The 20999-nt window shown below is 42.2% G+C and overlaps 1 long non-coding RNA gene across 1 annotated transcript; it reads left to right on the forward strand.

The window, feature by feature from the left end:
• The first annotated feature begins 138 nt into the window (after nucleotides 1–138).
• On the forward strand, nucleotides 139–20779 carry LOC115417686 (uncharacterized). The gene is made up of 5 exons (XR_003935185.1): nucleotides 139–404; nucleotides 8981–9349; nucleotides 9868–9916; nucleotides 14041–14158; nucleotides 20701–20779. It is a non-coding gene; the product is annotated as an uncharacterized LOC115417686 (long non-coding RNA).
• Nucleotides 20780–20999: the final 220 nt, after the last annotated feature.

The raw sequence follows: 20999 nt of genomic DNA on the forward strand, positions 1-20999 counted from the left end.
GGATGACCTGTCCAGAAAACACAGAAAACAGAAGATGTGGACCATCCCAGTTCTGTCGTTTCCTATCAGTCCTTGAACACAGCAGCTGAAGGATCAACAAAGGAAATACCAGCGCATCCAACACACACACATGTCCAACAGACTCCGCCCACTGGGAGGAGACCAGCACAGCCTCCATCAATGGGCTGCAGGAGCACACACCGATTGGCCAATCAGACACAGCTGTGGGCGTCTCCCAGGGCAACAGGGAGCTCTGAAACGTGTGGAGGAGAGAGAGAGAGAGGAAAAAGAGAGGGACGACAGAGAGAGTGAGAGAGAAAGAGAGAGAGAGAGGAGAGAGAGAGGAGAGAGAGAGGAGAGAGAGGAGGAGGCAGATGGACGGAGAACAGATCAGCACAAGGCAGGTAAGAAAAGACACTGAGTATTCAGTAGTACTCCAGTATGAGTCCAGAAGTACTGCAGTATAAGTACTGTAGTAGTACTGCTAGTATAATAGAACTGTTTTCTCTTCAGAGTAAAAACATAAACAGGTGTTTAGAAGCTGATCTGTTGTAAATCAGACTGAATACTGAGGCTCATTAATGGTTGAATCGGACTCTGTTCATTATCTGATATTAGAATATTTATTATTATTATTATTATTATTATTATTATTATTATTATTATTATTATTATCAGGATGGAAAACCCTGTTTTCTGTACATTTGTTCCAATACAAACACAAAACTGTTGAATTATTCATTAGTTAATTTAATTTTTTTCTGCATATTTTCATTCCGTGTTATTCATGGTTGTGGTTTTGAACGTTCTTCTTTTAGATTCATATCTGTCATATTTGTCGTGTTTGAGACGAGTTAAAAACCACAGAAATGTGTGATGGTTTAGAATCAGAACTGAATGAACTGAACAGAATCAAAGAACATGTGTTTAAACTTCTGTTCTGTTGGTTTCATCCTGTTCCAATTCAAACACACACATTTATCACATTTACATCCATTTATTTCCTTCAGATCTTTATTATTATTATTATTATTATTATTATTATTATTATTATTATTATTATTATTATTATTATTATTATTATCACCTCAGATCAACTCAAAGACTAGTCCAAACATTACTGACCACAACCAACAAGAAATGAGGGAAAAAAAAAAAAAAAAAAAAAATATATATATATATATATATATATTTACATATATATATATATATATATATATATATATATATATTATATATATTTTTTTTTTTTTTTTTTTTTTTTTTTTTTTTTTTTGGATTTATTTATTTATATATATCCACTCATCCATAACTATCATTCAGAGGGAAATGAAAAAATTAAAGGTCCAAATATTTCAAATCTCTAGTTGTAAATAATAATAATAATAATAACAATAATAACAATAATAATAATAATAATAATAATAATAATAATAATAACAATAATAATAATAATAATAATAATAATAATAACAATAATAATAATAATAATACATTGCAATTATAAAGGACTTTTCATTCAGCAGAATCTCAAAGTGCTACAGAGAAAAGACTGTCCAATAAAAAATAAAAGAATAAAAATAAATAAAATACTGTATCAGGAATAAAAGACAGGTGAATAAAACAGTGTCATGGTGGTCCATAAAGAGCCGGTCTGAACAAGAAGGTTTTTAGTTCCTTTTTGAAGGAGTCCAGGGACTGAGGAGCTCTGAGGAGGTCAGGGAGGGAGGTCCAGATAAGGGGGGGGGGGGGGGGGGTCAGACGAGAAGGCCTGGTCACCCATGGTCCAAAGTGTAGTTCTCTGGTAGGGGGGGGGGGGGGGGGGGGGGGGGGGGGGGGGGACTACGGGTGGAGGGGTGAGGAGGTCCTGGAGGTGAGGAGGTACTGGAGGGGGTTGGGGGTGTTTTTATGGAGGCACTTAAAGGTGATGTGGGCGGTCCTTATCAGTAACTCTGAAGGGGAGTGGTGCCCAGTGGAGGTTCTGGAGAACTGGACTGATGTGGTCTGGTCTGTGGGTCTGTTTGAGGACTCTGGTGCCCAGTGGAGGTTCAGGAGAACTGGACTGATGTGGTCTGGTCTGTGGGTCTGTTTGAGGACTCTGGTGCCCAGTGGAGGTTCAGGAGAACTGGACTGATGTGGTCTGGTCTGTGGGTCTGTTTGAGGACTCTGGTGCCCAGTGGAGGTTCAGGAGAACTGGACTGATGTGGTCTGGTCTGTGGGTCTGTTTGAGGACTCTGGTGCCCAGTGGAGGTTCAGGAGAACTGGACTGATGTGGTCTGGTCTGTGGGTCTGTTTGAGGACTCTGGTGCCCAGTGGAGGTTCAGGAGAACTGGACTGATGTGGTCTGGTCTGTGGGTCTGTTTGAGGACTCTGGTGCCCAGTGGAGGTTCAGGAGAACTGGACTGATGTGGTCTGGTCTGTGGGTCTGTTTGAGGACTCTGGTGCCCAGTGGAGGTTCAGGAGAACTGGACTGATGTGGTCTGGTCTGTGGGTCTGTTTGAGGACTCTGGTGCCCAGTGGAGGTTCAGGAGAACTGGACTGATGTGGTCTGGTCTGTGGGTCTGTTTGAGGACTCTGGCAGCGCTGTTCTGAATGGACTGGAGTTTTTGCAGCTGTTCTTTGGGGGTCCCATAAAGAAGGGTGTTACAGTAGTGGAACCTTGAGGAGACAAAGACCTGGATGAGCTTTTCTGCATCTGAAACACTGACAGAGGGGCGGAGTTTGGAGAGAGGGGCGGAGTTTGAAGATGTTCTTAAGGTGGAAAAAGCAGGTTTTAAACAGGTGTTTGAGGTGATTTTCCAGTGTGAGGTGTGGGTCCAGTTTCACACCAAGGTTTGTTCCAGAGGTTTAGAGTGGTCTGGTCTGGTCTGGTCTGAGAAGGAGATTGAGGGTATGGAGGAGGACTGGACCTGATGGGGGGGGGGGGGGATCAGGATGGTTTTGTCACTTTTAAGAAGGAGGAAGTTGTGGTTCATCCATACCTTTGTCTCCTCAAGGCAGGTGGTGAGGGTGGAGAGTGAGGGGAGTGATGTGGAGGACCATGGTGTAGATGGTAAGGGGGGAGAAGGGGTGGGGGGGGGGTGGGGGGTCTGGAGGAAGAGTTGTGTGTCATCGGCGTAACAGTGAAAAGAGACACCATGACGGCTGATGACACGGCCCAGAGGAAGGATGTATGTGATGAAGAGGAGCGGGCCGAGGACAGAACCCTGGGGGACCCCACAGGGGACCGGGGCTGTTTGGGACTCGGTGTTTCCCAGGCTGACGTAGTCCATCCTACCCGAAAGAAATGATGAAACCAGCTGATGGTTTGGCAGAGACCAGTTTCATTATGAAGGCGGTCGAGGAGGATGTGGTGGTCGACGGTATCGAAAGCAGAAAATACAATCATATATAAAAGACCTGAAATACGAATGAAAATTAGATTAAACTGATTAAACATCGACCGTCCAATCAGACGAACCGTACAGAAGAAACCACTTCAGTTTTTCTTCTGTTTGTTTTTTTTTTCTGTTTTTTTTTTTCTTCTTGCCTGTTCCTGTTTGTTCAGTTTCTTGCAGATTCAGTAGAAGTTCCAGCGGACTGTTCTTCACTGTGTGAAATTAAAGTGACCGTTGGATGGATTGAATGTTTGAGTCTTCATGGTCAGTGTTGGAGCGGACTGTGGTGGATTCCCAGAATGCATCAGTGTTTGAGCTGCTGATGGAGGCGGTTCTGCCGGGCTTTGTTTTCCCTGTGGATCCAGATCAGTCCTGGTCCCGGTCCCGGGTCGGTTCAGCTCCGATAACAGCTGAAGTCGGAGACACACGTCTGACTAAAACTATGACAAGTATGTGAGGAGGCGGAGCCTGTGAGGAGGAGGATAAGGAGTGGATAAGATGAAATATGCCACAGTTATCAAACTGACCTTCAGCACAACACTGAGGCGTTCAGGGACGCCTCGGTCATCACAGCACTCACTCATTCTGAACATAGAGGGAAAATCTACAGCAGTTTCTGCACTGATCAGCTGGTGTTTAGGAGCCGCATATCTGAGGTTGGTTCCACGAACTCTGAGCAGCAGAACCAGCACTGAGAACCAGAGCCAACATTTAGAACCAGCACTGAGAACCAGAACCAGCACTGAGAACCAGAACCAGCACAGAACCAGCACTGAGAACCAGAGCCAACATTTAGAACCAGCACTGAGAACCAGAACCAGCACAGAACCAGCACTGAGAACCAGAAGCAACATTTAGAACCAGCACTTAGAACCAGAACCAGCACTGAGAACCAGAACCAGCACAGAACCAGCACTGAGAACCAGAAGCAACATTTAGAATCAGCACTTAGAACCAGAACCAGCACAGAATCAGCACTGAGAACCAGAAGCAACATTTAGAACCAGCACTTAGAACCAGAACCAGCACAGAATCAGCACTGAGAACCAGAAGCAACATTTAGAACCAGCACTTAGAACCAGAACCAGCACAGAATCAGCACTGAGAACCAACACTATGCTCCACAGACTGGATCAGACACTGAATAAAGGATAAAACTCTTTGGTAAAACCAGCATAAAAGACAATAAATCTAAACTAATAGATGTTAAACTAGACTAAAGTAAAACCAAACTAAGACATGGTTTAAACAGAAGAGAAACTGATCAAACTAATGTAAAAGACAGGAAAACTAAACTAAGAGGTGGATAAAATTAACTAAAAGGGTTAAAACAGACTAAAATAGTTTCATCTGTTTAATGGAATCATCCAGTTTAATTAAACTCAAACTCATAAACGTTTATTTTAACAGCGGATAAAATAAAACTGTCTGATAATGTAGGCGCTTATCATCATCAGCCACTGATTGTTTACATTATAGCTCTGTTAGCTTAGCATTGTTAGCTTAGCTCTGTTAGTTTAGCTCTGTTATCTAAGCCCTGTCAGCTTTGCCCTGTTAGTTTTGCTGTTAGCTTAGCTCTGTTAGCTTAACTGATTATTCTGTGCCCGTGTTCATTATCTTGATACTTGAAATTTGTGTTGATTTTTGTTGATAATTTTGTTAGACTTAATGAATTTTTTGTGCATTTTTTATATTATTTTATTTGTATTCTGTTATTAGCTTTTTGTGCATCTTTCATTAATTTTCATTTATTTTTTTAATTGCATGTTCATTTTGAAAATTGTTGATGCTACATCCGCTGATAGTTTACATTATAGCTCTGTTAGCTTAGCATTGTTAGCTTAGCTCTGTTAGTTTAGCTCTGTTATCTAAGCCCTGTCAGCTTTGCCCTGTTAGTTTTGCTGTTAGCTTAGCTCTGTTAGCTTAACTGATTATTCTGTGCCCGTGTTCATTATCTTGATACTTGAAATTTGTGTTGATTTTTGTTGATAATTTTGTTAGACTTAATGAATATTTTGTGCATTTTTTATATTATTTTATTTGTATTCTGTTATTAGCTTTTTGTGCATCTTTCATTAATTTTCATTTATTTTTTTAATTGCATGTTCATTTTGAAAATTGTTGATGCTACATCCGCTGATAGTTTACATTATAGTTCTGTTAGCTTAGCTCTGTTAGCTTATTCCTGTTATCTTAGCTCTGTTAGTGTAGCTCTGTTAGCTATCTCTGTTAGCTTAGCTCTGTTAGTTATCTCTGTTAGCTTAGCTCTGTTAGCTTAGCTCTGTTAGCTTATCCCTATTAGCTTAGCTCTGTTAGCTTATTCCTGTTATCTTAGCTCTGTTAGCTTACCCCTGTTAGCTTAGCTCTGTTAGCTTATCCCTGTTAGCTTAGCTCTGTTAGTTTATTCCTGTTAGTTTAGCTCTGTTAGCTTAGCTCTGTTAGTTTATCTCTGTTAGCTTAGCTCTGTTAGCTATTCCCTCTTAGCTTAGCTCTGTTAGCTTATCCCTATTAGCTTAGCTCTGTTAGCTTATCCCTGTTAGCTTAGCTCTAGAACTGTCACACTTTAGTCTGAATCGTGGACTGACAAATGGAAACTTAGCAACAATAAGAACATCCCATAATAACTTTAGTCTGAACCGTGGACCGACAATGGCAGCGGATTGTCTGGGTTTAATGTATATTTTGAAGTTTGTTTATTTTACAGTCTTTTCGATGTTTCTTTTCCACATATTAGACTGATCCGAATGAGACCGAATACTTAATGGAAATAATAGTAAAGGCTGATGGGAATGGAAACCCACAGAGTCCACATTCAGCGTCTGGACAACGACGTTCAGTTCAAACAACAACAAATGAATTCAACCACATCCGATGGACTTTACGAACAGATTCTAGAAATAATACAATAAATAAAATAATCTATAGAAAAAAAACAACAAAAACGCAGAATGCGAGACAGAGTTCAGTTCAATCAGAAACAGAAGGTTCAGATCTGTGTGGTGGTCTTCCTCTGACCCGGGTCCAGATCCAGTCCTGGTCTTACACTCAACTGTTCATGTGTTTGTAGTGTTTACCTGCTCAGGTGTGAATGTTTCTGCTGCTTCAGCTTCATTAAAAAAAACCAACAGAGGATGAAACGAACCAGTTCAGCATCTGAGATGAAGACACACAGACAGAGTTAACCCTTAAAGAGACCCTTAAAGACTGAGTTCACCCTTAAGAGACAGAGTTTACCCTTAAAGAGACAGTTTACCCTTAAAGAGACAGAGTTTACCCTTAGGAGACAGTTTATCCTTAAGAGACAGAGTTTACCCTTAAGAGACAGAGTTTACCCTTAAGAGACTGAGTTTACCCTTAAAGAGACAGAGTTTACCCTTAAGAGACAGAGTTTACCCTTAAAGAGACAGAGTTTACCCTTAAAGAGACAGGAGTTTACCCTTAAGAGACTGAGTTACCCTAAAGAGACAGAGTTACCCTTAAGAGACAGTTTACCCTTAAGAGACAGTTTACCCTTAAAGAGACAGAGTTTACCCTTAAGACTGAGTTCACCCTTAAGAGACAGAGTTTACCCTTACAGAGACAGTTACCCTTAAGAGACAGAGTTTACCCTTAAAGAGACAGAGTTTACCCTTAAAGAGACAGTTTACCCTTAAAGAGACAGTTTACCCTTAAAGACTGAGTTCACCCTTAAGAGACAGAGTTTACCCTTAAAGAGACAGAGTTTACCCTTAAGAGACAGAGTTTACCCTTAAAGAGACAGAGTTTACACTTAAGAGACAGAGTTTACCCTTAAAGAGACAGAGTTTACCCCTTAAAGAGACAGAGTTTACCCTTAAGAGACAGAGTTTACCCTTAAGACAGAGTTCACCCTTAAGAGACAGAGTTACCCTTAAAGAGACAGTTACCCTTAAAGAGACAGGAGTTACCCTTGAGAGACTGAGTTTACCCTTAAGAGACTGAGTTACCCTTACAGAGACAGAGTTTACCCTTAAGAGACTGAGTTTACCCTTAAAGAGACAGAATTCACCCTTAAGAGACCGAGTTTACCCTTAAGAGACAGAGTTCACCCTTAAAGAGACCGAGTTTACCCTTAAGAGACAGAGTTTACCCTTAAAGAGACAGAGTCTACCCTTAAAGAGACAGAGTCCTACCTTAAAGAGACAGAGTTTACCCTTAAGAGACAGCATTTATCCCTTTAAAGAGACCGAGTTTACCTTAAGAGACAGCGTTACCCTTAAAGAGACAGAGTTTACCTTTAAAGAACCGCGTTTACCCTTAAGAGACAGAGTTTACCCTTAAAGAGACAGAGTTTTACCTTAAGAGACAGAGTTTATAACCCTTAGAGACAGAGTTTACCCTTAACAAGATCGAGTTTACCCTTAAAGAGACAGAGTTTACCCTTAAGAGACAGAGTTTTACCCTTAAGAGACAGAGTTTACCTTAAGAGACAGAGTTTACCCTTAAAAGATCGAGTTTACCCCTTAAAGAGACAGAGTTTACCCTTAAGAGACGAGTTTACCCTTAAGAGACAGAGTTTAACCCTTAAAAAGATCGAAGTTTTACCCTTAAAGAGACAGTTTACCTTAAAGAGACAGAGGTTTACCCTTAAGAGACAGAGTTTACCCTTAAGAGACAGTGTTTACCCTTAAGAGACAGTGTTTACCCTTAAGAGACGAGTTTACCCTTAAGAGACAGAGTTACCCTTAGAGACAGAGTTTACCCTTAAGAGATAGAGTTTACCCTTAAAGAGACAGCTTTACCCTTAAGAGACAGAGTTTACCCTTTACGGACTGTCACCCCAACAGGCCCTCATCTGTTTCTGCTGTAAAAGGGTCAAAAAACAACATATATTCATGCTGTCAAACAATTCCAATGTTAATCAGATAAATCGCAGGGTGACTATGGATTAATTTAGATTAATCACAATTAAATATAATGGATTTTTAATCTACATTAATCATGTTTCATTTTCCATGAGCAAAAAGACTCAAGAAAGAAGGGAATATAAATGCACTTAAATATGCACTTAAAGATATATGCACTTAAATATGCCCTTTTATATATATATATATATATATATATATATATATATATATATATATATATATACACACACACCCACACACTTAAATATGCATTTAAATATATATGTACTTAATATGCACTTAACTATACCCTTAAATATATATACACTTAAATATGCCCTTAAATATATGTGTCCTTAACAGGTTTCTGAAACACCTCCAGCAGTTTCAATTAAACAGCTGTTATCGGCAGTTCCGTCTGCTGTCATTGGCTGTGGGAACTCATGTCACAAAGGTCGACGCCCAGAAACACTGTCAGCCCAATCAAACGAAAGAAAAGTAGAAAATCCAGGCAGGGGCGGGGCATAAGTAAGGAAGGGAAAACATGTGGAGTAAAACTGATCTGAACGTGGATTAAACTGGTTAAAGGTGGAATGGGTCCAGTTCTACGTCTGAAAAACACAAGAAATATACATTTGTCTCTAATACACGTCTGATTGAAGAGAAACTCCTTCCTGTTTTAGTCTGAAACTCCGCCTCTTTAACCCATGTCTTCCTGTTTTTGTTTCTCCATCTCAGCTGTGATGGTCTTCACCTGTCACCTGGCTCCACCCACCCACAGCCTCCACCTGACCTGTCACTTGGCTCCGCCTACCGACATGAGGTCCATCAGCTCAGGGATGCAGCTGTTGGCCCCGCCCTCTACAGGCTCCGCCTCCAGCAGCAGCAGCGTCGATGACGACCCCCAGAGTTTGGCTCGCAGAGCGCGTGGACAGTCTGCTGACCTGTGACCCCTGTGAAGGCCCCGCCCCAGGTCGCCTGCGGAGGCGGAGCTTGTGAGGGGCAGCTTCCTGCCGCTGTCTGAGAGGGTGGAGCTAAACCGCAGCATCCTGCAACAGCTCTTGAGGTCACATGGCACCTCCAACCAATCAGAGCGCAGAGACACAGGTAGACAACATCTACTGTCCATGTACATCTGTATAGGTTTATATTGTCTGTATATGTTTATATATGTTTATCATACCATCTGTATATGTTTATATATGTTTATATACATCTGTATGTTTATATATGTTTATATACATCTGTATGTTTATATATGTTTATATACATCTGTATATGTTTATATATGTTTATGTACGTCTGTATGTTTATATATGTTTATATACATCTGTATATGTTTATATATGTTTATGTACGTCTGTATGTTTATATATGTTTATATACATCTGTATATGATTATATATGTTTATCTACGTCTGTATATGTCTGTATAATGTGTACAGACATATACAGACGTATACAAATGTCTATAGACGTATGCAGATGTATGCAGACATATATAAGAACATATACAGTTGTATACAGATGTCTATATACCTCTACAGACGTATACAGTCCATCATGTCTTTCATGAGACGACACTGTTTGTTTTGTCCATTAAACTGATTTTTTTTTTCTTTCAGGTTTTTCTTTGAATGAATGTGATTCAGAAATTCAACAAAAGAAACACAGGTAAAAAAAATAAAGTTACAAACATTTAAAACAGACTTCTGTCATTTTACCCTGAACACGTACACATGTATAATCTATATGTTGTACTTATGTGTTTCTGGAATAATCATATTCATTTAAATATTACCAAATCAAAATGATATTTGTCTCATACATACTGAACAAATTACTATTAGAACTGGTTATACACACACACACACACACACACACACACACACACGTTTTATTCTAACTCCTATTCTTCTGCTTGTGTGCGTGTAGCGATTAGCGGCAGATAGACAACAGGTTTACCAAGAAAAGACCAAAACTTGTGTCCAAATCTGTTCCTGTAGACTCACTGTAAAACTGACACATACAAACTAAATCTGTCTGAGTTCTGTTCACTGCCTTAGTACATTTACATGGCATTATACATTTAAATGAATGGAAAAAAGACCACTAGCTCGATGCTAACTGGAAAAGGAAAATCCATAGACATGCTAATGATTAGCATTTACAGATTAATTTAAGATTTACAACGTCTTTTATCCAGAAACAAAGGTTCACATCAGAGATATTTGATACTATTCATTCTTACAACAACTGAACAGAAAATACTCACAGACAACGTTTACCTGTCCATACAAACAGAGTGAAAGAACGTGTCTGTTAGTTCCTTCTTAGTCTGAACTGACTACGGGAACACCGCAAGGACAAACATACGTTAGTGACACTTATTCTGACCACTAGAGGGCTCCTTTGACCACCTAGAGGGCTCCTTTGCACACTAGAGGGGGCCCCCTTTGACCACTAGAGGGCCCCCTTTGACCACTAGAGGGGCCCTTTGACCACTAGAGGGGCCCCCTTTGACCACTAGAGGGCTCCTTTGACCACTAGAGGGGCTCCTTTGACCACTAGAGGGCCCCCTTTGACCACTAGAGGCTCCTTTGACCACTAGAGGGCCCCCTTTGAGACCACTAGAGGGCCCCCTTTGGAATGACCACTAGAGGGCCCACTTGACCACTAGAGGGCCCCCTTTGAACCACTAGAGGGCTCCTTTGAGACCATAGAGGGGCGTCCTCTGAACACACTAGAGATGGCCCGCTTTGGACCACTAGAGGCCCCTAGAGGGCCACCCTTTGCCACTAGAGGGCATCCTTTGAACCACTAGAATTGCCCCCATTTGACCCATAAGGCCCTTTGACCACTAGAGGGCCCCTTTGACCACTAGAGCCACGGCCCCTTTGACCACTAGAGGCCCCTTTGACCACTAGAGGGCCCCTTTGACCACTAGAGGGCCCTTTGTCCACTAGAGGGCCCCTTTGACCACTAGAGGGCCCCTTTGACCACTAGAGGCCCCTTTGACCACTAGAGGGCCCCTTTGACCACTAGAGGCCCCTTTGACCACTAGAGGGCCCCTTTGACCACTAGAGGCCCCTTTGACCACTAGAGGGCCCCTTTGACCACTAGAGGGCTCCTTTGACCACTAGAGGCCCCTTTGACCACTAGAGGGCCCCTTTGACCACTAGAGGGCCCCTTTGACCACTAGAGGGCTCCTTTGACCACTAGAGGCCCTTTGACCACTAGAGGGCCCCTTTGACCACTAGAGGGCCCCTTTGACCACTAGAGGGCTCCTTTGACCACTAGAGGCCCCTTTGACCACTAGAGGGCCCCTTTGACCACTAGAGGGCCCCTTTGACCACTAGAGGCCCCTTTGACCACTAGAGGCCCCTTTGACCACTAGAGGGCCCCTTTGACCACTAGAGGCCCCTTTGACCACTAGAGGGCTCCTTTGACCACTAGAGGCCCCTTTGACCACTAGAGGGCCCCTTTGACCACTAGAGGCCCCTTTGACCACTAGAGGGCCCCTTTGACCACTAGAGGGCCCCTTTGACCACTAGAGGCCCCTTTGACCACTAGAGGGCCCCTTTGACCACTAGAGGGCCCCTTGACCACTAGAGGCCCCTTTGACCACTAGAGGCCCCTTTGACCACTAGAGGGCCCCTTTGACCACTAGAGGGCTCCTTTGACCACTAAGGCCCCTTTGACCACTAGAGGGCCCCTTTTGACCACTAGAGGGGCCCCTTTGACCACTAGAGGCCCCTTTGACCACTAGAGGCCCCTTTGACCACTAGAGGCCCCTTTGATTGGACCACTAGAGGGCCCCTTTGACCACCAGAGGCCTCCTTTGACCACTAGAGGGCCCCCTTTTGACCACTAGAGGGCCCCTTTGACCACTAGAGGGCCCCTTTGACCACTAGAGGCCCTTTGCCACTAGAGGGCCCCTTGACCACTAGAGGGCCCCTTTGACCACTAGAGGGCTCCTTTGCTGCTTTGAACACCTGAACATCACATATTGTTTTTTCAGTGCGTTGCCGTTGCTCTGTGAACACTCGTAGGGTAAACATGGGTCACAGGAACAGGGGGATGTTGGTGTTTTTTTGGGAACAGGGGGATGTGGATCAGGGTTGGTTTTGACAATCACATCTCATGTTTCACCAATGACAGCATTTGGGGTGGGCTTAAGCTCCTGTCAATCACTCACAACTGTAAATAAAACTGTGTGGACATAAACATGTGTAACAGTAGTGTCTGTTCCATGGACATGTTCATTTAAATGTCTTCAGATGGGGGGGGGGGGGGGGGGGGGGGGGTGAGAAGAAGCACTGACATGTGCAATTATGTGGACCAGCGGAGTACTTCAGTCTGAAATACCACTGAAAGGAAATACACACTGGTGATGACGGCAAACCCCCCCACCCCCCACCCCCCACCCCCCGCATATAACTATGTGATTAATCACAGAAATCCATGCGATTAATTGTGATTAAGAATTTCAATTGTTGCCCAGCACTAATATATACATACATACATACATACACACACACACACACACACACACACACACACACACACACACACATATATGTACTGATATGATATACTGATATGTACTTTTCATTTAAAGAAATTGTACCACTGAAATGGAAATGCTTATTTTTCTTTTGATCATACAGTCATATTGATGTGGTCATTGAGCATGTCTGGCGATTGAATCATTGATTTATGGCATAGCATAACAGAGGGAATGTCCATTGTTTATTGTGCACCGAAATATCTGCCAACACAGTTTATGCCACCGTGAATGAAACTGAAATTGTCAACCATTAAAGCATGTTTACTCGCCATCAAAATGTTTTGTCTCAACGAAGTCGTCTGGCACGACCTTCAACCTGGCTACCATTCAGACTGATGCAAATCTGTGTTCGTTGTCGCATCTCTAACACAGCTCTTCTCGCCATTCGTGTTCGTCGTAGGGCTTGGATTTCAGCCGTGATGCGATTTCGGAGTTCCTGAAGAGTTTGGTGGAACAGTCTGATACACACGGTTTTAAGATACCCCCACAAGAAAAAATCAAGGGGGGTCAATTCCGGGGATCTAGGTGCCACTCTCTCTCCTGACCCAAACAGACAACTCGATGAGGAAATAATACCTGCAATCGCTGTGGTCTTGCCATGATGAAAACTCCCTGGGCACTGTCATGTAGGCCTATGTCCTGAGTGTGAAAGCAAAGCCCCGACTCCTGTAATTGTTGTCAATTTCAAGTTTGTTCACTGTGGCATACATTGTGTTGGCAGGTATTTCAGTGCCCAATAAACAATGGACCTTCTCTCTCTTATGCAATGCAATAAATCTATGACTCCATCAGCAGACATGCTCCATAACCACATCAATATGACTGTATGGTCAAAAGGAAAATCAGTGTTTCCGTTTAGCAGTACAATTTCTTTAAATGGAAAGAGCATTTTTTCTGACTCACCCTGTATATATATATATATATATATATATATATATATATATATATATAATATATATATATATATATATGCGTGCAGTGGTTTATGTGTGTTGAATGACACACGTGCTGTGGTTTATGGTCCTTTTGAGGCCTCTGTGCTGATGTAAACAGTCTGTCAGTCCTCGTCAGGTTAATTAGTCCTGACGTTCTGCTCGCTCTAATCCTTCTTCCTCTGTCACACCGACCAATCAGAGCAGCTGACGTCAGCCTCTCCCCTCCCCCCACCAGCTCACTGTCTGTGTGTGTGTGTGTGGGTGTGTGTGTGTGTGTGTGTGTGTGGGTGCAGTGTCTTTGTGTCCTCTCCGTTGCCGCGGCAGCAGCAGTGTGAGGACGGAGCTCGTATGAAGCGTCGCTCCGAACCTCTGAGAGGACCACAACCTGCTGACCCCCGACGGACACGGCCTGTGAGTACCTGAAACGCACCGCAACGCACCTGAACACACCTGAGCTGGCTCTGTGTGTGTGTTGTGTGTGTGTATTGTGTGTATTTGTGTACTGTGTATTTGTGTGTGTGTGTGGTTGTGTATTGTGTGTAATATGTGTGTATTTGTGTACTGTGTATTGTGTGTGGTGTGGTTGTGTTGTGTGTATATTGTGTATTTGTGTAACTGTGTATTGTGTGTGGTGGTTGTGTGTGTGTATTGTGTGTATTTGTGTACTGTGATTTGTGTGTGTGTGTTGTGTGTGTGTATTGTGTGTAATTTGTGTACTGTGGTATTGTGGTGTGTGTGTGTGTGAGTGTGTGAGTGTGTATTTGTGTACTGTGTATTTGTGTGTGTGTGGTTGTGTGTGTGTATTGTGTGTATTTGTGTACTGTGTATTTTTGTGTGTGTGTGTGGTTGTGTATGTGTGTATATGTGTGTATTTGTGTACTGTGTATTTGTGTGGTGTGTGGTTGTGTGTGTGTGTATATGTGTGTATTTGTGTACTGTGTATTTGTGTGTGTGTATCTGTGTGTATGTGTGTGTGTGAGTCTGTGTGTATTTGTAGAGCTAATGCTAAATGCTAGCTTACTGACCTGTAAAAATATAAAATTCATCAAGTTGTCAATCAAAACTCAACATGGCCGCCATCAACGCTCCTATTGGACCAGAGATCTGAATAATAACAATCTACTTTTGGCCATTAGCATGTTAGCAGGAAGTGACTGTATTTGGACAAAGGGGTTGGAGGTGTGGAAGTGCAAGGTGTCACAGGTTGAGCTAATGCTAAATGCTAGCTTACTGACCCTGTACACATGGATATTATATCATGTACAGGATCAAATATTTATCAAATGTAATGTACGCGTAATTTATTAACAACAGCTCAGTTGTCAATCAAAGCCCAACATGGCCGCCATCAACGCTCCTACTGGACCACAGATCTGATTAATAATCATTTAGTAAATATGGGTAAAGTTTTGTGCAGATGTCTGATGGAAAAGCCACTAGTGATGCACATTTAACGGCTCCTTCCAAATAATAAACCTAATAGTAATGACTAATAACTGTTACATAATGACCATAATATTGATGATTATTAATAATTAGTTGTCAGTGATAATAAACCAACATTAGTAAAGTTTACCAACTCTGAGACGGTGGAAAGCCGACAGTAGTCTCTTTTCCGTTGACCCTCAAATTATGCATAAAAATTTACCTAATGGAAAAAAAACGACAATTTTGTCTCATTTTTCGATTAAAAGTTTTTGCGCTGGCAAGAGGTGGTTTTTCAGGAATAGCGAAAATGGTATATCATGCAAAACTGCAACGGAAAAACCTTTTATCGCAACTAGAGTCAGGTGAATTATAAACGGACGTTGACGTATATTACAACAAGAGAAGAAGAAGAAGAAACGTGTGTGTGTGTGTGTGTGTGTGTGTGTGTGTGTGTACACACCAGGAAAGCACTTCAGTTTAGAATTTAGTAGGAGACGGGAGAATATAGAACAATAATAAATATATCTGTAAATAAACACCTGAGTTACATTTTGTTTATGGAATGACTTCTCGTGTCATCTGCGATAATAAATAAACAAATAGTCACATTTGTGATTTAATGCAAAAAACAACATTACGCACTTCTGTTTTTTGGACATTTAGTAAATATGGGTAAAGTTTTGTGCAGATGTCTGATGGAAAAGAGACGACTGAGTCAAATGTTCCTGATTGTGCAGAGTTTAAAACCACTTTCAGCTTCAGCTTCAGAACAACAGTCAGCCTTTAAACCAAGGTTATCGTTAACGAAAACTATTGAAATGACCAAAACTAGAACTGTAAAAACATTTTCATTCACTGAAATAAATAAAAACTAGAATTAAAAGAAAAACCATAACTAACTGAAACTGTATTGTGTGTGTTTACTAAACTAACTAAAACAGATATAAATTCTGGATCCAATTCCCTTGGTTTTGGTCTTTGTCAATGTCAGATTGATGTTCAATGGATTTCTTTGTCTCTCTCAGTTTTCTGTGCTGTCTCCATACGACACTTTTGCTCGTCACCGTCACTTGTGGTTCACAGTCGTCTTCTGGTCCCCACTCTACCTGGAAACATGGAGACTAAAGCAGCAGAGTCCTGTCTGGGATTGATTTGAATAGGAGCACAGAGAAGAAGAGAAAAGAGACCACTGAACTACAACTGAACTACAACTGAACTACAACTGAACAAAACTGAACTACAACTGAACTACAACTGAACTACAACTAAACTACAACTGAACTACAATGAACTACAACTGAACTACAACTAAACTACAACTGAACTACAACTGAACTACAACTGAACTACAACTAAACTACAACTGAACTACAACTAAACTACAACTAAACTACAACTGAACTAAAACTGAACTACAACTAAACTAAACTACAACTAAAAACTACAACTGAACTACAACTGAACTACAACTGAACTACAACTGAACTACAACTAAACTAAACTACAACTGAACTACAACTGAACTACAATGAACTACAACTGAAATAAACTACAACTAAACTACAACTACGTAAACTAAAACTAAGCATTTAGAAAAAAAATGAAAACTAATAAAAACTATCAAACCTGCTCTAAAAACAAATTAAAATGAACTGAATTAGAGAAAAAAAAAGTCTAAACTAAATGAAACTAAACTGAATGAAAAATCCAAAACTGTTAGAACCTTGCTTTAAACCAAACAGAAATAATAATAACTGTATAAATCACAGGTGTCAAACAAGCGTCCGGGGGCCAAATCTGGCCCACCAAAGGGTCCAGTCCGGCCTGGGATGAATTTATGAAATGCAAAAATTACACTGAACACATGCCCAGTTTTTAGTTCAGTTCCACATTCAGACCAGTTCAGTCTCCAGTGGGTCAGACCAGTCAAATACTATCAGAAGAACAGAGAAATAATGACAACTGACAATGTTTGTCTTTGTAAATGAAAATATTTCATGAATTTACACTAAAACAAAGTAGAATCTCACAAAAATATGAACAACCTGAGTCAGTACAATTTCAATAATCTTCTGTCTGTTCTTAAATGTTCTCTGTTTGTAGATCCACTGTGATCTGTACGTTCTAATGAACATGTGGAAATGATAAAACTGAGGCAGAATAGTGTTCAAATACACTGATTTGTTCAGTTTGTTCATGTTCTTCACATCTTTAAAGGAGAGTTTGTAGATGGAAACCTGTCATAGTGTAAATGTACTTTTTCACTGTAAAACAGATAAAAGTTTGGAGTTGACCTTATTTCCATATGATTCTGTTCTTTTCGGTCGGGTCCTCTGCAGATCAGATTTAACTGAATGTGAAACTGAACTACAGGAGTTGGACAGACTGCTCTAATAATCAATAATAAATCGTACCAGACGTGGGAGTTTGGACCAGATCGAAGTGCAAACGTTTTCTGTTGGAGTCTGAAGCTGAAGGTGTGAAACAGCTGATCGTCATGGAAACAGCCAAAGGCTCGTTCAGACCTGGACTGAAACCCCCAGGGGTTTCCGCTCGTCACTCCGAACCGCTCCGTCGGCGCCGTGACGACGAACATCTCCTGAACCTGTGGGAGTCATCAGGTTCACGTTTGTCGACTCTAACCCCCTGAGCAACACACAGAACATCCCATAATACCACAAACACCAGCAACTTCACCCGCTTTCAGTCAAAGACACAAATTCCCTTAATGCGAACAATAATAAAATTAGCACAGTAGCCTTAAGTGACCATATTTGGACACAGAGGGTGGAGTTTCAGGTGTGCTCATGCTTACTGTGATCCTCCTGAGCCTTTAAAGACGGAACATTCCTGTCCAGGAGAAACTATTATAACACCTGTTCATATGAACCAGGAAGATACACCAGCTGCACTCCCTCTAATCTAAGGAACTTGATTGATTGATTGATTTATCACCAAATCCTAACAAAAGGTTCCCTCAACTCTCATTAACTCTACATCATGTGACTGGTCCGTTTCCTGGACGTGGATGAATGGAGCAGACGTGTCATACTGAGCATGTGCAGCTGTTCGCTGGTACCAACTGTGATTGGGTTTGATGAAGGGGGGGGGCCCTCCATCAGATGTGGCTCCGCCTCCAGCTCCTGTACACAATTAGACTAAATGACTTCCATTATATATAAACTTTACGAATTCAAAGGCCTTTTATCTCATGGGTCAGTGTTTATTGATGAGAGTAACGTTAAATTTACTGAAGTCCAACTGCGAAGAGACGACGAAGCTGACGCAGAAATATGGGAGGGGTTAGTGAGCTAAGGGGGCGGATGGACAGATGGACAGATGGACAGTCGTCAGGTTGGATCAGTGACATCATCGTTGAGTCTGGAAAACAACAACAGAAGAACTGAACAAACCCTTACACAACAGGTGTCCAACATGCGTCCTGGGGCCAAAACTGGTCCACCAAAGGGTCCAGTCGACCCCTGGGATCGAACTCAAAATAATATTAGAAGAACTATAAATAAAGACAACAGCATTTTTTTCTTTTTGATTTAGTGCAAAAAACATTAAATTATGAAAATGTTTACATTAAGAAAACTATCCTTTCACAATAAAATGTGTCCAACCTGAAATGTCTGTATTAAATTCAGTCCAGTTTGAACTCTTTTCTTCCTGTTCCTCAGTGTTTAGTGTCTTTGGGATCTGATCCAGAATGCACATGGACTAATGAGAAGTGGAGGAAGAAGACTGAGAAAATTACACTGATTTTACTAAAGAAATGTCCGTTTTTTATCAGGTTATTCACATCTGTTTGGTTTGGATAGTTTTAAATGTAAATACCGGGAATTGAATGTTATTTTTGCACTAAAACAATCGTCAGTTGTCATCATTTATTGGCTGTCATGTTCTCATGTGACTGTTCAGTCCACTGCAGATGAAAACAGACGAATGTGGAACCTGAAAGAACTGGAGTTAGAACCCTGGTGTAAACCATGACCTGAGGAACACCAACCCCAGCACTGTTGTGTGGTAGTGGTACATGTAGTACCACTGCTGTGTGTGTAGCGGTACATGTAGTACCACTGCTGTGTGTGTAGTGGTACATGTAGTACCAGTGCTGAGTGTGTAGTGGACATGTAGTACCACTGCTGTGTGTGTAGTAGTACATGTAGTACCACTGCTGTGTGTAGTGGTACATGTAGTACCAGTGCTGTGTGTGTAGTAGTACATGTAGTACCACTGCTGGTGTGTAGTGGTACATGTAGTACCAGTGCTGTGTGTGTAGTGGTACATGTAGTACCAGTGCTGTGTGTGTAGTGGTACATGTAGTACCACTGCTGTGTGTGTAGTGGTACATGTAGTACCAGTGCTGAGTGTGTAGTGGTACATGTAGTACCACTGCTGTGTGTGTAGTGGTAATGTAGTACCAGTGCTGTGTGTGTAGTAGTACATGTAGTACCACTGCTGTGTGTGTAGTGGTACATGTAGTACCAGTGCTGTGTGTGTAGTAGTACATGTAGTACCACTGCTGTGTGTGTAGTGGTACATGTAGTACCAGTGCTGTGTGTGTAGTGGTACATGTAGTACCAGTGTGTGTGTAGTAGTACATGTAGTACCACTGCTGTGTGTGTAGTGGTACATGTAGTACCAGTGCTGAGTGTGTAGTGGTACATGTAGTACCACTGCTGTGTGTGTAGTGGTACAATGTAGTACCAGTGCTGAGTGTGTAGTAGTACATGTAGTACCACTGCTGTGTGTGTAGTGGTACATGTAGTACCACTGCTGTGTGTGTAGTGGTACATGTAGTACCACTGCTGTGTGTGTAGTGGTACATGTAGTACCACTGCTGTGTGTGTAGTGGTACATGTAGTACCAGTGCTGTGTGTAGTAGTGTACATGTAGTACCATGCTGTGTGTGTAGCAGACATGTAGTACCAATCTGTCCACCAGTCACTGCCAAAGCATTGTGGGTAAAGGAACGGCACTGGATTAAAAACAATAATATTCACCAAAACACTGAATGTGAGCAACGGAAAGTTTTCACTGTTTATGAAGTACAAATACAAGAGTATGACACACACACAGATACACAAACACACAAACACACACACTGACGCACACACACACACACACAGATACACACACACACAAACACACACACTGACGCACACACACACAGATACACAAACACACACACACAAACACACACGCACACTGATGCACCCACACACCACACAGATACTCACAGACGCACACACACAGACGTGCACACACACACACACACAACACACACAGATAGACACACAACACACACACACAATTAAAACAACTGCTCATGTGATGTCTTTAAGCTCCTCCCCCTGTCACACCCCTTCACACACCTGATCATGTGATGTCTTTAAGCTCCTCCCCCTGTCACACCCCTTCACAACACTGCTCATGTGATGTCTTTAAGTCCTCCCCCTGTCTCACAACCCTTCACACACGCTCATGTGATGTCTTTAAGCTCCTCCCCCTCTCTGCAGGTCGGGGGTCAGGCTCTGTCCGGTCGTCCAGGTGAGGTCAGAGGGCGGGGCTCTGCTGGGACACTTCAGTGACTCGTCCCAGCGAATCCGTCCGGACGGCAAGGCGTCGCCCCGCATCGTCGTCTCCGAACCGACGCCTACGATTCGAAGATGAAACGGAGACGGAGGCGGAGTCTCGTTACTTGGAGCGACAGAGGAAGAGGGCGGGGCCACGAATGCAGGACATCCTGGTGTCCAAACCTGACGCTTCGCTGTACGTCAACGGCAGGAAGGGGGCGGGGCTGCACAGGGCGGGGCTT

This window comes from Sphaeramia orbicularis, chromosome 4 (genome assembly GCF_902148855.1).
Source record: "Sphaeramia orbicularis chromosome 4, fSphaOr1.1, whole genome shotgun sequence".
NCBI lineage: Eukaryota > Metazoa > Chordata > Actinopteri > Kurtiformes > Apogonidae > Sphaeramia > Sphaeramia orbicularis.